Below are 17,874 nucleotides of genomic sequence, written 5' to 3'. Positions count from 1 at the left end.
AGGGAAACAAAAATACATGCACACACACATACACACAAATAGAAGGCAATATATCAAAGATATGTTTATTGCTCATTTTTCCATTTCTATTTTTAATGGATGTGTGTTCATGCTAAGTTGCTTCAAGTTGTGTCCAACTCTTTGTGATCCTGTGGACTGTAGCCCTCCAGGCTCCTCTGTCCATAGGATTCTCAAGCAAGAACACTGGAGTGGATGGGCATGCCCTTCTATAGGGGATTTTCGCAACCCACGTATGGAACCCCTGTCTCAGGCATCTCCTACCTTAGCAGCTGCCTGGAATAAATGAGGCTAAAATCTAAAAGGCTGTGTTGATCCTACTTGTTGTTGGAATTTGTTTGGCTGATCAAGAGACATATCTTTTGACCCCACACTACTCCTGCATGTAATTAACAATAATGTGGAATATATCTAAATAAAACCTTATGAAATATCTAATGTCTCAAAAATATGAACACTATACAGAGAATAGTAATATCATATTGTTCATTTTAAATTCCAAGATATGCTCATTGTGCGAGTTTAATACACAATCTTCAGCAAATTATGATTCCTTTTTAAGTTTTATTTTTCATTGGAAGATAATTGCTTTACAGTGTTGTGTTGGTTTCTGGCATATGATTCTTAAATAACTCAAGAAGTATAACCACTTTTATGCTCAACTGTATATTTATCTTATAAACACACGGTTGTATATTCCAGTTTTGTCTCTTTAATTTGGGTGTTGTTTTCATATCATATTAACCTGTAGTGATCTCTAATCTCATGATTGATTGCTGAGATAAAGCAATGAAGTTTCACACAATTCACATACCTCACAGATGACATCCAAATTGAGGATCAAACTGTCAAAATCCTATCCTAGACACTTCAACTTTTGTCAACAACATACAATGAGACATCTCTAAGCTATGTTATGAGGATAAAGGATATAAAAATATAATGCACTGTAATAAATCTTTTTTCCAAATGTCAAGAAAAGTTAAACCTTTGATCTCACTCTTTTTTTTTTTTTTATGAGTTCTGGATCATTTTAGAATAAAGAAGAATGGATGGAGAAAACTGCTCTTCCTTGAATGAATTTATTCTCTTGGGAATTAGTAATGACCCTAGAATCAAAGTGACACTTACCACATTTCTGGTTGTTTATCTCATTATTCTTGTTGCAAATCTTGGGATGATCATTTTAATAAAAATGGACTCCCAGCTTCACATGCCAATGTACTTTTTCCTCGGTCACCTCTCCTTCAGTGACCTCTGCTATTCCACAGCAATTGGACCCAAGATGTTGATAGACCTCCTTGCCAAGAACAAATCAATCCCCTTTTATGGCTGTGCTCTGCAGTCATTGATCTCCTGTACCTTTGTAGATTCTGAGTGTCTCCTGCTGGCAGTGATGGCTATGACCGGTACAAGGCCGTCAGCACCCCCTTGCTCTATGCGGTCAGCATGTCCAGCAGGGTGTGCTCCCTGCTTGTGGTTGGGATTTACATGATCAGCATTGTAGATGCTTTAATTAATACAATATTAATATTCCACTTGTGTTTCTGTGAGTCAAGTGAGATTAATCATTTCTTCTGTGATGTTCCTCCTCTACCTTCTCTATCTTGCTCACATGCACAGGTCAAAGAGTTAGTGATATTTATCATTTTTGGCTTCGTTGAACTGATTACGCTTTCAGGTCCTTTTCTGTCTTACTGTTACATCATCCTAGCAGTGATAAAGATCCACTCTACTGAAGGGAGGTTCAAGGCTTTCTCTACCTGCACCTCCCACCTAACTGCTGTGGCAATTTCCCAGTGAACTCTGCTCTTCGTGTATTTCCAGGCAAGTTCATCTTACTCTCTTGATGAAGACAATATGACCTCCTTGTTTTATACCCTTGTGATTCCCATATTAAACCCCCTGATTTATACCTTAAGAAACAACGATGTGAAAGAGGCTCAAAACTAATACAATTATGTAAAGTTTAAAAATAAAATAAAATTAAAAAAAAAAGAAAGTGGTTCCATTGTAAAGCTGTAGGTATATGTTTTTCTCCCACTCTTACACTATGATTAAAGTCAAAATTGTTTTGATTCATTTGGTTTAATCGATAAGTATTTTTTAATTATGTTCAAGTCATTCCAAAATGTGTTGTTTCCTATATACTCTATGCTTCCATTTTATGTCTTGAACTTATATTTAAGACTCCCTATTTGCGGAAAAGTTCTTAACTGTTAGTTTGTCAAGTTTTTGTTTCCTCTGAATTTAATGGTAAATCTAGCAGTTTTTACACAAATTAATCTTTTCTAATGGAAGTGATAGGTGTTAATTAGATAATTATTCACATTATTTATAATTAACTATATTTGCACCATAATGTAAAAAGACTGGACAACATAAACCCAAAGCACATTGTTCAAATGTAGTGCAGAAAGTTAAAAATTGCTTCCTGAAAATGAACACAACTAGTTTGGTATCCAAGAGATAAGTAGGAAGTAACAGAGATGCAACTCAGCAGACAAAGCATTTTGTGCAGATGGTTGGACAGTTAGAGTGACTGTGAGGTGGACAAGACCGTGTCATTTAAGGAAACTCAGTATGTCCAGGTTGGAGTGCTGCAGTTTACAACCCAGTTACCTCCTCCAGGGATTTTCTGTCTCTCCTGCAAGCTCTGAGCTTGATTCTCACACCAGCCTGTGTTTCAGATCATTGTTGTATCCGTTTTATAAATCATTTCCTTCAATGTAGGATTATGAACATCCTGATTTTAAGGACTGTTAACCAGGAGATATATAGCAAGTGGGTAAATGAATGAAAGAGAGAGAGAAAAGGAGAAAGAAAGAAGTTAATTTTATTGAAAATTTATTCACAATAAAGCAAAAAAAATACTGATAGCTTTAAATGCATGTGCCTTAAACACATGTTTTGTACTTTATATCTGCTTCCCAGATGGCACAGTTGTGAAGAATATACCTGCCAATGCAGGAGATGCAGGAAGTGCAGGTTTGATCCCTGAGTCAGGAAGATCCCCTGGAGAAGGGAAAGGGAACCCACTGCAGTATTCCTACCTGGATAATTCCATGGACAGAGGAACTGGCAGGCTACAGCCTAGGGGGTCACAAAGAGTCAGACATGACTGAGCACAAACTCACACAAAAATACACATACCTTATATCTAAGTACATAAACTGGTTGTGAATACTAAAAGTAATGGAAAGTTACTGTATGTAAAGACATAACAGATGATTTTTTTTAAATAATTAAACCAAAGAACTCTTCTCTGGGTTAGAAGATATTTGAAAACTTCACAAAGCTCTACTATAGTTTGCTGGTGATTGAATCGCTGAAAGTGGCTTATTTAGTAAACAGAAGCATAAGCATTCATTTGAAGGACCCTGTAAGAATCAAATGCATTCTTGAGTGTTTGCTACAATAAAATAAGCCAAAAATAATTCGGTAACTAAGTCTATCCAAGTGCCTTCGTAAGATGCCTTTGAGTGAAAACATTTTATTTACTAATTTTTTTCAGTTTTATTTATTTAATTTACAATATTGTACTGGTTTTGCTAAAGCCCAAGAAGGAGAATGAGACTCCAGAGTAATAGCTTTTCTAGGATTCTGAGACAGGTAGTGGGATGTGTTGGTATAGAAAATGAGGAGGTGTTTCTTTTATTTATATTATTTTCTCAATCCTTTTGAATGTTATTACATTTTGAAATGTTTATCTGCTGCTGCTGCTGCTAAGTCACTTCAGTCATGTCCGACTCTGTGTGACCCCATAGATGGCAGCCCACTAGGCTCCTCCATCCCTGGGATTCTCCAGGCAAGAATTCTGGGGTGGGTTGCCATTTACTTCTCCAATGCATGAAAGTGAAATGTGAAAGTGAAGTCACTCAGTTGTGTCTGACTTTTTGCTACCCCATGGACTGTAGCCTACCAGGCTCCTCTGTCCATGAGATTTTCCAGGCAAGAGTACTGGAGGAGTTGGCATTTCCTTCTCCTGAAATGTTTATCTACCTTCTAGATACTATATTGAACAGCAGCATGGCAGAAGTGAGACTGATTCAGAATGAAGCCTGACACAAAGATGGGTGTCAATCTCAGAAGTATAAAGATTATACAATTAGCACATTACTCTCCTATAAAAAATGCTAATGTGTCTAAAATCAGATTTCATCTGCATTTAGCTCTTAAGAGCAAATCTAAGGCTAATGAGTGAACTGAAGAAAATAAAATGTTGCATATTAAATGAAGAATTTTAATCTCAAAAAAGGGTGTCTTAAATTGATTGGCTTGTACAATGTGTGAGGTCCCTGGCCCTAAATAGAATGTGGAGGATAAATAGTCATTTAATGTGAACACCTCACAGAATTTGTGATTCAAATAGGGGCTTGAGCTAAGGACCTGTAAGAGATTTCTGGCTTGATTTTCCATAGAAAGGGAAAGCTGGCCTCAAAATATTTTGTCTTGCATGATATAATTCCAATTCTAACCATTTTCTTCACTTTCTATATATTTAATTCATATGCTTTTCATAGTATACTCACTTACCAATTGGTGGCAAATATGATTGTTCATCAACATTAAAGTAGATAAATAAATGATGCATATGCACAAAGAATTAAGATATTTCAATGACAATGAATGTACTGAAACTGCATGCAACAGCAGGGATGGATTGCATGTAATTGAACAAAATAGTGCGTGCTATAGACATCTAATTATGTCTGGTTCAAAAAAATACAAAGCTGATCTGTCACAGTAAAAGTCAAGAAAGTATCTACTCTTTGGAGGTAAGAGATTAGCCATTTAGGAGGGAGTTTATAGAAGGCTTTGTTAATTGTAGAAATTGTTACTTCTTGGTCTTACTTACCTAGCTATACAGGTAACATTTTGGAAAAATGTTTATCTATATAGTTATTATTTAAGTGTTCTCTATATAGCATAAGTTTAAGCAAGCTCCAGGAATTGGTGATGGACTAGGAAGCCTGGCATGCTGTAGTCCATGGGGTTGCCAAGAGTTGGACACGACTGAGTGACTGAACTGATTTGTTCATGGCACATCAAAAACATTTTCCAAAAGTAAAGTCTGTTTGCCATTACCAGAAACTTCGGAATTATTATAAATTTTTATCCCTAGAAATTCTTTTTTTTAAATTTTATTTTATTTTTATTTTATTTTATTTTATTTATTTTTTTAATTTAAATTTATTTATTTTAATTGGAGGCTAATTACTTTACAATATTGTGACTCTTAACTCTTTATTTATTTATTTTTTTTCAATTTTCTTTTTTTTTTTTTTTAAATCTTCCAATTTTATTTTATTTTTAAACTTTACAATATTGTATTAGTTTTGCCAAATATCGAAATGAATCTGCCACAGGTACACCCGCGTTCCCCATCCTGAACCCTCCACCCTCCTCCCTTTCCTCCCCTCCCTCTGGGTCGTCCCAGTGCACCAGCCCCAAGCATCCAGTACCGTACATCGAACCTGGACTGGTGACTCATTTCATACATGATATTATACGTTTCAATGCTATTCTCCCAAATCTCCCCACCCTCTCCCTCTCCCATAGAGTCCATAAGATATACATAGTAGTGTAGTATATTTTTGTGAAATAAATAGTGCAACCTTCAGAGATTATTTAGTAATGCAAAAATGTCTTATTCAACCCCCTTTTTAACCCATGTGTACTTCTAATACTCTTCCCAGCAACAAAGAGATTTAATGAATCTTGTACTCCTTGGTACCCCTCTTGGTACACTGAACTTACACACATTGGCCCATGACTCAGTGGCACACAATTATTTTCTAAAGGCAAGTGTTTATATTAATAAATAAACTGTTGCCTATAGAGTATTACAAATAGAGGCATAGTGGCACAAGGGAATCATGTAGATATTTCTTTCTCAATTGCTTGTCTCTGATGTATTAAATTTTAACTACATGATTTTCTTCTGTAATGTAAGAAAGTCAACTTCAATTAAATGTAAAACTGTTTGTTAAGCTAATTATCCAATTTTTAATAATAATATAGCCACAGCATCTCATTCCCTCATAATGGCAGGAAGTTATACTAAATGGTCTGCAGAGATGGCCATGTTTAGGAAGCTAAATTTAAATCCTATTTCAATGGAGTGAGATCCTAAGAGATTTTATATCCCGGGAAATAGAGAAGTGTCTTATGGAAAAAGTGATTTTGCAAAGGAATCATAATGAAGTGAACAAGGACAAACTCCAACCTTCAAATATGTAACTAGATAATGGTAGTAAAGCTCTTGAGTGACACAAACACCTTCAGTTTAGTATGTAGCAAATTATTATAATTACTTTGCTTGCACTTGGCCTCAGCAATATCTCCTGTAATGTAAATTAAGTATATTTATATAGACATCATCACTCTAATAATTCCAATAAGGTAACAATTAATATATCATTCAGGTATTCTTTATGACATATCAAGAATATTTTATTTTAATGATTTTAGTCTACAGTGGGTTCTAGGTTTATAGGACCCTAAAAATAAAACTAGGTCTCTATCTAGTTCTCAGTGAGATTTCAGAGGAAAAAATTCCCTGGAGCATTTGTAAACATATACTGGCTTGTATTTATCTTCATAAATTACTTCCCATACACAAAAATTTTGCATTTACCTTTTCTGTGGTAAAGAAATAAATTGTGGTAAGCAAAACTCACAGTAAGAAGACTTTATGTTACATTCAGGAGAAGGATTTAATGAATACACAGAATTTATGCTTGTCAGCATCCTGAAATGATTCATATATTATAAATTATCACTCTTAACACAAAAAATAAAGAGCATATCCCCTAAGGCTGCTATGCTGCACAACTTCAGGGACAATATTTTAGCTATTTCCTTTGCTTCATGAAATTGTGTAGTACAGTATTTATTTAGTAATCTATGAATTAGAACAGGATTACCATTATACCTTTAGCTAACACCTGCATCAGTCATATAATTATTGTTTATTTTTGTTGAGGGATCATTATGATCTAGTATCCTAGTAACTTTAAAATATATAATACAGTATTGTAGCTTTAATCCCAATGCTGTACATGAGATAAAGAACTAATTTCTCTTACAATGCAATTGTGTACAATCCCCCACCCCCATCTCCTGGTAACCATCATTCTCTCTGTTCCTATGAGTAACACACAAAGGATATTTTAGAAACAAATGGACATTAGATTTTTTTTGATAGAAGTATCCCAACACATGTTTTTAATAAAATATTATCTTTGTTCATATGAACTGTATTAGTAGAAAAAACTTTCAAATGCTGTTTATTCTTAGTTGTTGTTGAACATCTACAAGCCTTATATCACCAGAGATAAAGAACATTCACCAGCATAGCAACAGGAAAATATTTAAAAACACACATTCATGGAGCAATTACTTATGGAAATCTTCTTATGGATTGTAGGAATGTACACCTACAGACAGACCTTGGAGATACTGTGGGTTGAGTTCCAGCCTACCACAATAAAGTGAATATCACAGTAAAGAGAGTCAAAAGAAATGCTTGGTTTCCCAGTGTATGTTAAAGGAACATTCACATAATATCATAGTCTATTAAATGTTCAGTTGCCTTATGTCTTAAAAAAAGCAAATACCATAATTTAAAAGTACTTGATCACTTTGAAAAAAAGAAGAAATGCTAATCATCATCTGAGTTTTCAATGAGCTGTAATAGTAACATAAAAAATCACTGATCACAGATCAACAGAACAAATAGATTAATGATGAGACAGTTCAAAAACTGTGAGAATTATCAACATGTGACATGGAGATATGAAGTGAATAAATTCTGTTGGAAAACGTGTGCTGACAGACTTGGTTGATGCAGAGTGACCACAAACCTTCAGCTTGTTAAAAAAAAATAAATAAAAATACAGCTAACCACAAAACAATAAAATGAAGCATGATAAAATGAGATTTATTTGTATATAAACAGAATAGGAAATTAAATAGTGAACTATGTGTGATAGATATTATGCCATTGAAGGAGAGCAGACTATATCACCCCAAAATATGCTGCTTTGGCATATTAATACTTTGAATTAAAGTTACTTAAGAAAGAGCAGTGGGAAAAGGACACTCTGATTCTCCTTTGTAGCCCTGAAAGCAGGAAATAAATCTCTCATGTGAAAGTTCCCCTCTCTGTACCAGAGGGTAGAAGGCAATTATGTCACAAGAAACAGGGAATTTATGGGCCAAGAAGGCTGCGTGACCAAACCTTGTTACTTTTTTATTGATTGCTTGTTGCTGCTGTTGTTCAGTCTCTCAGTCCTGTCCAATTCCTTGCGACCCCATGGACTGAAGCACGCCAGGCAACGCTTTCCTTCATCATCTCCCTGAGTTTGTTCAAACTCATGTCCATAGAGTCGGTGATGCCATCCAACCATCTCATCCTCTGTCATCCCCTTCTGCCCTCAGTCTTTCCCAGCATCAGGCTTTTTTACAGTGAGTTGACTCTTCACATCAGGTGGGCAAAGTATTGGAGCTTCAGCTTTGACATCAGTCCTTCCAGTGAATATTCAAGGTTGATTTCCTTTAGGGTTGACTGGTTTAATCTCTTTGCTATACAAGGAACTCTCAAGAGTCTCCAAAGAAGACATACAGATGGCTAACAAACACATGAAAAGATGCTCAACATCACTCATTATCAGAGAAATGCAAATCAAAACCACTATGAGGTACCATTTCACACCAGTAAGAATGGCTGCCATCCAAAAGTCTACAAGCAATAAATGCTGGAGAGGGTGTGGAGAAAAGGGAACCCTCTTACACTGTTGGTGGGAATGCAAACTAGTACAGCCACTATGGAGAACAGTGTGAAGAGTCCTTAAAAAACTGGAAATAGAACTGCCTTATGAACCAGCAATCCCACTGCTGGGCATACACCCTGAGGAAACCAGAAGGGAAAGAGACACGTGTACCCCAGTGTTCATCGCAGCACTGTTTATAATAGCCAGGACATGGAAACAACCTAGATGTCCATCAGCAGATGAATGGATAAGAAAGCGGTGGTACATATACACAATGGAGTATTACTCAGCCATTAAAAAGAATACATTTGAATCAGTTCTAATGAGATGGATGAAACTGGAGCCTATTATACAGAGTGAAGTAAGCCAGAAAGAAAAACACCAATACAGTATACTAACGCATACATAAGGAATTTAGAAAGATGGTAACAATAACCCTGTATACGAGACAGCAAAAGAGACACTGATGTATAGAACAGTCTTTTGGACTCTGTGGGAGAGGGAGAGGGTGGGGTGATTTGGGAGAATGGCATTGAAATATGTATAATATCATATATGAAATGAGTTGCCAGTCCAGGTTCGATGCACGATACTGGATGCTTGGGGCTGGTGCACTGGGACGACCCAGAGGGATGGTATGGGGAGGGAGGAGGGAGGAGGGTTCAGGATGGGGAACACATGTAAACCTGTGGCGGATTCATTTTGGTATATGGCAAAACCAATACAATATTGTAAAGTTAAAAAAAAAAAAAGAGTCTTCTTCAGCATCACATTTCTAAAGCATCAGTTTGGTACTCAACCTTCTTTTTAGTCCAACTGTCACATCCATATGCGGCTCCTGGAAAAACTACAGCTTTGACTGTACAGACCTTTGTCGACAAAGTGAAGTCTCTGCTTTTTAACATGCTGTCTAGAGCGTCTGTCTACTGTGAGGGAAACCTGGGTTTGATTCCTGGGTTGGGAAGATCCCCTGAAGAAGGAAATGGCAACCCACTCTAGTACTCTTGCCTGGAAAATCCCATGGACAGAGGAGCCTGGTTGGCTACAGTCCATGGGGTCACACAGAGTCAGACACGACTGAGTGACTTCACTTTTCTTTCACTTTCTAGATTTGTCATAGCTTTTCTTCCAAGAAGCAAGCATATTTTAATTTCATACTTTAGTCACTGTCCACACTGATTTTGGAGCCCAAGAAAATAAACTCTGCCACTGTTTCCATTTTTGCCCCATCTATTTGTCATGAAGTGGTGGGACCAGGTGCTTACTAATTACTGTCCTAAGCCTAAACACCTTTGTCTCATCAACCCCTCACAAATTACCACTTTCTTGCCTAAAATGAATAAAAGCTTTCTGCTTTGGTCACTTTGAATCTCATCATTTTTTAGGGGACTTCCGTATGTAGAAAAGTAAATTTGTTTTTCTCCCATTACTCTGTCTTATGTTCATTTAACTATTAGGCTAGTCATAACTTAGAAGAAAGGAAAATTATTCTGAAGCCACACACATACACACAATTATTGAAATAAGGGTGACTGACATGTCCTTGAGGAAAAGGTCTCAGACCATGACTAACGAATAAAGCAATATGTAAGACTGTCATATCTATAAATGAGAAATGAAGGGAATCTTTAAAAATGGAAGAAACTAGATCAGCAATGATAAAGAGATGAAAATCGTTAATGAAAAAATCTATTTTAATTTCATTAAGTATCTCTTTTCATGGGAGAAGAATGTAGATTTTTTGTATCCATAAAGCATAGTACTAAAACAAATTCTGATAAATTTCTGACAGTGATCAATTTTGTGAAAAGAAGGAAGTGTTAAAAGCTCAACCCTTGCTAAAGCTGTTGTGCATCCACAGGGGAAAATACAGATCTAGAGCTCTAATTAACCATGTTCTTATAACATAAAAATATAAAAGCTGAAGCTTTAGAGACTTAAGTCCCAACAGTCGCCAGACAGAAATAAAAAGCAACCTGCCTATGGTACATGTACCAGAGTGAAAAGACTGAAGACTTGTTCATTGCAGGTAGGTTTCTAAATGGATAAATTTAAAGAATACAGAAAGTGGCAGAGAGACTTGCTTTTGTAGAAAAGTGAAGAAGTACTGAAAATTTTCAAATGAGTCATTTTATACTTGCTTGCTCAGTTATATAAACACTGTAATGTAATAACTTAACAAAGATACTTGTTAAACCTGTGTGATTTTGACAAACCTCATTTATAATTTGTAGAAGAATATTAAATATTTTAGTTTTTTTCTATTTTAATCAAGTGTTTTTTTTTTTTTTTTTTCTGGGCTCCAAAATCACTGCAGATGGTGATTGCAGCCATGAAATTAAAAGACGCTTATTCCTTGGAAGGAAAGTTATGACCAACCTAGACAACATATTCAAAAGCAGAGACATTACTTTGCCAACAAAGTTCCATCTACTCAAAGCTATGGTTTTTCCAGTAGTCATGTATGGATGTGATAGCTGGACTATAAAGAAAGCTGAGCACCGAAGAATTGATGCTTTTGAACTGTGGTGTTGGACAAGACTCTTGAGAGTCCCTTGGACTGCAAGGAGTTCCAACAAGTCCATCCTAAAAGAAATCAGTCCCGAGTGTTCATTGGAAAGACTGATGTTGAAGCTGAAACTCCAATACCTTGGCCACCTGATGTGAAGAGCTGACTCATTGGAAAAGACCCTGATGCTGGGAAAGATTGAGGACAGGAGGAGAAGGGGATGACAGAGGATGAGATGGTTGGATGGCATCACTGACTCGATGGACATGGGTTTGAGTGGACTCCAGGAGTTGGTGATGGATAGGGAGACCTGGTGTGCTGCAGTTCATGGGATTGCAAAGAGTTGGACACATCTGAGTGACTGAACTGACTGAACTGAACTGAATCAAGGTCGATATGCAAACCATTTTTCGCTGTTGCAAATAATATCATTGTACAGGTAAACTTGCTCTTGTCTTTTTAAAATAATAGTAGATCTATAAATTGCTTTGGGTAGTATACTCATTTTCACTATATTGATTCTTCCAATTCATGAACATGGTATATTTCTCCATCTATTAGTGTCCTCTTTGATTTCTTTCACCAGTGTTTTATAGTTTTCTATATATAGGTCTTTAGTTTCTTTAGGTAGATATATTCCTAAGTATTTTATTCTTTTCGTTGCAATGGTGAATGGAATTGTTTCCTTAATTTCTCTTTCTGTTTTCTCATTATTAGTGTATAGGAATGCAAGGGATTTCTGTGTGTTGATTTTATATCCTGCAACTTTACTATAATCATTGATTAGTTCTAGTAATTTTCTGGTGGAGTCTTTAGGGTTTTTTATGTAGAGGATCATGTCATCTGCAAATAGTGAGAGTTTTACTTCTTCTTTTCCAATTTGGATTCCTTTTATTTCTTTTTCTGCTCTGATTGTTGTGGCCAAAAACTTCCCTATCAAGCTACCAACAGTATTCTTCACAGAGCTAGAACAAATAATTTCACAATTTGTATGGAAATACAAAAAACCTCGAATAGCCAAAGCAATCTTGAGAAAGAAAAATGGAACTGGAGGAATCAACCTACCTGACTTCAGGCTCTACTACAAAGCCACAGTTATCAAGACAGTATGGTACTGGCACAAAGACAGAAATATAGATCAATGGAACAAAATAGAAAGCCCAGAGATAAATCCACGCACATATGGACACCTTATCTTTGACAAAGGAGGCAAGAATATACAATGGATTAAAGACAATCTCTTTAACAAGTGGTGCTGGGAAATCTGGTCAACCACTTGTAAAAGAATGAAACTAGAACACTTTCTAACACCATATACAAAAATAAACTCAAAATGGATTAAAGATCTCAACGTAAGACCAGAAACTATAAAACTCCTAGAGGAGAACATAGGCAAAACACTCTCTGACATACATCACAGCAGGATCCTCTATGACCCACCTCCCAGAATATTGGAAATAAAAGCAAAAATAAACAAATGGGACCTAATTAACCTTAAAAGCTTCTGCACATCAAAGGAAACTATTATCAAGGTGAAAAGACAGCCTTCAGAATGGGAGAAAATAATAGCAAATGAAGCAACTGACAATCAACTAATCTCAAAAATATACAAGCAACTCCTACAGCTCAACTCCAGAAAAATAAATGACCCAATCAAAAAATGGGCCAAAGATCTAAATAGACATTTCTCCAAAGAAGACATACAGATGGCTAACAAACACATGAAAAGATGCTCAACATCACTCATTATCAGAGAAATGCAAATCAAAACCACTATGAGATACCATTTCACACCAGTCAGAATGGCTGCAATCCAAAAGTCTACAAATAATAAATGCTGGAGAGGGTGTGGAGAAAAGGGAACCCTCTTACACTGTTGGTGGGAATGCAAACTAGTACAGCCACTATGGAGAACAGTGTGGAGAGTCCTTAAAAAACTGGAAATAGAACTGCCTTATGATCCAGCAATCCCACTGCTGGGCATACACACTGAGGAAACCAGAAGGGAAAGAGACACGTGTACCCCAATGTTCATCGCAGCACTGTTTATAATAGCCAGGACATGGAAACAACCTAGATGTCCATCAGCAGATGAATGGATAAGAAAGCGGTGGTACATATACACAATGGAGTATTACTCAGCCATTAAAAAGAATACATTTGAATCAGTTCTAATGAGATGGATGAAACTGGAGCCTATTATACAGAGTGAAGTAAGCCAGAAGGACAAACACCAATACAGTATACTAATGCATATATATGGAATTTAGAAAGATGGTAACGATAACCCTGTATACGAGACAGCAAAAGAGACACTGATGTATAGAACAGGCTTATGGACTCTGTGGGAGAGGGAGAGGGTGGGAAGATTTGGGAGAATGGCATTGAAACATGTGAAATGTCATGTATGAAACGAGATGCCAGTCCAGGTTCAAATCACGGTGCTGGATGCTTGGGGCTGGTGCACTGGGACGACCCAGAAGGATGGTATGGGGAGGAAGGAGGGAGGAGGGTTCAGGATGGGGAACACATGTATAATTTTTTTTAAATTAAAAAAAATAATAGTGGAGATAACATATTACAACTACCAATATGTATAAATCCAAGTCCATAACACAATATTTATGATATCCAAATGCTATAATTCTTTATTGTTATTTAGTCTCTAAGTCATGTCCAACTCTTTGCCACCCCATGGGTTGTAGCCCACAAGGCTCCTCTGTCCATGGAATTTTCCTGGCAAAAATACTGGAGTGGGTTGCCATTTCCTTCTCCAAGAGATCTTTCCCACCCAAGATTCTTTACCTCTGAACCACCTGGGAAATCCACCAGAATACTTAAGCCTGCTGCTGCTGCTAAATCACTTTAGTTGTGTCTGGCTCTGTGTGACCCCATAGATAGCAGCCCACTAGGCTCCCTTGTCCCTGAGATTCTCCAGGCAAGAACACTGGAGTGGGTTGCCATTTCCTTCTCCAATGCATGAAAGTGAAAAGTGAAAGTGAAGTCGCTCAGTTGTATCTGACTCTTAGCGACCCCATGGACTGCAGCCTACCAGGTTCCTCTGTCCATGTGATTTCCCAGACTGGAGTGGGTTGCCATTGCCTTCTCCGAATACTTAAGCCTAGAAAGAATAAAAGTCAGACCACATCCCAATTTTCTTATATCAACAGTGCATACACATGCAACTCTACTCTTTGAATATTCTAAAAGAACAGAGGAGAATATTTGTGACATTGTATATAACATAATTTATTGTGTAGAATGTAAGACTGGGGCAGGGAATTCAAGAAACATCAACTCCTTTAAACCAGAGAGAGGCAGATTTCAGAAATACTGAAGAATAGGGATCAAAGAAAACAATAAACCAATATTACAGTTTCTGGGGGATTGGGATGGAGACATCATTAATATGTAAATATTTCTGCATATGTGGGACTGAGGGACATAGGAGAAATTTCACCAAACATCTTACATATCTGATCTATTGGTGAGTAGATTATGTAGATTCTAGTTAATTATGGCCAAACGACTCATGCAGGAAACCATACTGCCTTTTCTGCCTCGGAGTCACCTGTCTTACCAGGAGCTCTACGTTAAGTCCCAAACATTCTTCATAATGTCCCCTGAGCAATAGCTCAGTGTTAGGGGAGTGCTGTCCAGCATGTAACTTATGGAGACACCTCCACCTTCTTCAGTTCCCTCCCTGCTCTGGTTAACTGATACTTGTTAGTGGATACTGGACTTCCCCAGTGGTTCAGTGGCAAAGGATCTGCCTGCCAATGCAGGAGACTGAGATTCAATGCTTGGATAGGGAAGATCCCCTGAGAAGGAAATGGCAACCCACTTCAGTATTCTTACCTGGAAAATCCCATGGACAGGGAAGCCTGGTCCATGGGATCACAAAAGAGTCAGACATGACTTAGCAACTAAATGACAACAACAGTAAGAATGTACACTGGATACAGGAAAAAAAAAAGACCTATGGGGACACAAGAGCATGTTATATCCAGGAAAATGGAATAGCTCTGCCTGTTCCATAGTTGTGCATGATGAGAAATAACAAAAGGGACACATCCATTATTTACACCGCTCATTAACTATTCTTCTCTATTTCAGGATAAAACAATATTTCTGCAATACTGAAAAGAGCAACAATCTCAGAATATGTGGGTTATCTGGACAAATTAATTTAAGAATTACTGCCTCAAATCTGAGGACATCAATTTCTTAATATAAGTAAAAGTAGCAAAAATTGGCATACACACTAATAAGGCTGACATGGAAATAATTTAGATGAAAGAATGCCACAAATAGTACAGTGCTATGTAAGTGATATCATTATTATTATTATTGATTTATACTAAAATAGATAAATTTTCAGGGAGTCAGTTTGTCTCACATAGTCCTAGCATTATCTCTTTTCTTAATTACTGAAATACAGAAAGGACCAGCAACTAAAATACTAAGATAGTAAGATGATAACATCCTCCACTTCCATCTCCTCTTTCATAACCAGGGATTCCCAGATGTGAGTGATGGCTGCAGAGAACTGAACTCTGTTTCCAGAGTTCGTACTGCTAGGACTTTCTGGCAGATGGGATGTGCAGCAGGCGCTCTTCATTCTCTTACTGCTGGTTTTCAGCATAGCTGTGGTTGCCAATGTAGGGATGGTCCTGCTGATCAAGGTGGACCCTAGGCTCCACACATCCATGTCTTATTTCCTGAGCAATGTGTGCTCCTGTGATGTTTGCTGCTCCTCCACTGTCTATCCCAGTATGCTGGCTGATTTCTCGTCTGAGCTAAAGAAGATTTCATTTAATTTGTGTGCTGTTCAGATGTATTGTTTTGGGACCTTTGCAGATGTGGAATGTCTCATGTTGACTATCATGGCTTATGATCATTATGTAGCCATTTGTAATCCACCTCTTTATGCAGTTGTCATGTCCAGGAGATTCTGTACCCAGCTTGTAGTTTTTGTGTACTTAGAACCTTTGATCTCTCCAGCAGTTTTTTACCTGTTGCACAATTCAGTTGTCATTCTGCAATTCCAATGTCATCAATCATTTTTTTCTGTAACTTCCCACCCTTATTAGTCCTGTTTTCCTCAGATACAACCATCAGTGAGATTGTGATGTTCCCTTATAGCAGCTGTGTTCTGGGTTGCAGTATCATCATTGTCTTCGTCTCCTGCAGCTACATCATAACAACCATCCTTAGAATGAACTCAGCCAAGGGGAGATGCAAAGCCTTCTCTACATGCGCCTCCCAGTTAACCACTGTGGCTATATTTCTTGGCATGCTCCTGCTCATGTATCTCAGACCCAGCTCCAGTTACTCTATGGACACAGACAAAACCGCCTCTGTCTTCCACACTGTTTTCATCCCAGTGTTAAATCCACTGATCTACAGTTTAAGAAACAAGGATGTGAAAACTGCACTGAAAAGAGCAATTGTCACTAAATTACATTTTTACCCAAAATGATTTATTTAAAGATTTTGATAGCTAATGTTCAGGTACTTTGACTGAGTCTGGTAGTCTCACCAATACAACTTTTAGATATTTTCCATCGCTTATCTTTATATCTAAAATGAATGTGGGGGTCAGAAATTATTTGTCTTCATTGTCTCTCTAAACTAAGGAAGAATAGTAATGGATTCACTTTGCTGTTTTTTAGAAAAGATATATTATATCTCTTCTCTGTTCATGTGTATGCTTCAGAGAGATATCATGGGCAGAGCAATCCTTCTTCCCACACCAACTCAATTTGTGGTCCAAATATTCCAATAATTTTTTAAAAACAATGGGATTAATAAACTTTCTCCCTCAAAAGTGAGAGTTAGTGGGTTAAAAGGTTTGTTTTTGCCTTTCTTGTGTAATAGTAACACATGTTCCATCATGATACTTAGTAGTACTTAACTAATAAAAATAAAGAAAGAAAGAAAGAAAAGAAAAATCTCCTACCTTAACTCAAAGTTTCATTGATGTAAAAATGAGTTTTGCCAATTTTTGAAATTAAAAAAAATCTATTTTAAATAGGTTATTCCAGAATATCTATTTTAGACAAAATTCACTTATGCTTTTATCTTTTGGCATAGATTAAATATATATCAGAGGCAGGGGTCATTGAATGTAGAGAATTTCTCAATCTTCTATTCTTCGTCATTCTGCCCTGATTACATCAGTGGGAACAACTTTATAGTAACTACATGAATGGGAGTTGGGGGCAATGTACCAGGACCTTCTCTAAAGCTCACTAGAAAAGAAGACTCCATCTCTTTTCATGTGCTCATAGCATTATTCTTCTTAAAATTAGGGAAAAAAACCTGGTTAATATAGTTGCAGTTGTAAAGGAATGGTTATTAAAAAATTTGTGTTCAATGGGGAAAAAAGTAGTATTTGCATTAGTACTCTATTTGTAAGTACTTATATTCTCTCTCTGTATTTATGAAGTAAACAGGAACTGTATCGTTAACAATTTAAATAGTGGTGATTGCCAAGTAGATGGATACTAAGTAATCCTCACTTTGTAACACTAAATTAAGTACTTCAGGTTGTTCTCACAGTAATAA

The 17,874-nt window shown here is 36.8% G+C and overlaps 2 pseudogenes; both read left to right on the top strand.

Annotated features, from left to right (window-relative positions):
• Nucleotides 1-1,066: 1,066 nt before the first annotated feature.
• LOC113907032 lies at nucleotides 1,067-1,971 on the top strand (annotated as a pseudogene).
• A 13,868-nt stretch (nucleotides 1,972-15,839) lies between these two features.
• On the top strand, nucleotides 15,840-16,786 carry LOC113907031 (annotated as a pseudogene).
• Nucleotides 16,787-17,874: the final 1,088 nt, after the last annotated feature.

Source organism: Bos indicus x Bos taurus, chromosome 16 (assembly GCF_003369695.1).
Source record: "Bos indicus x Bos taurus breed Angus x Brahman F1 hybrid chromosome 16, Bos_hybrid_MaternalHap_v2.0, whole genome shotgun sequence".
In the NCBI taxonomy this organism is placed as follows: Eukaryota; Metazoa; Chordata; class Mammalia; order Artiodactyla; family Bovidae; genus Bos; species Bos indicus x Bos taurus.
This window is presented reverse-complemented; position numbering and strand designations above follow the sequence as displayed.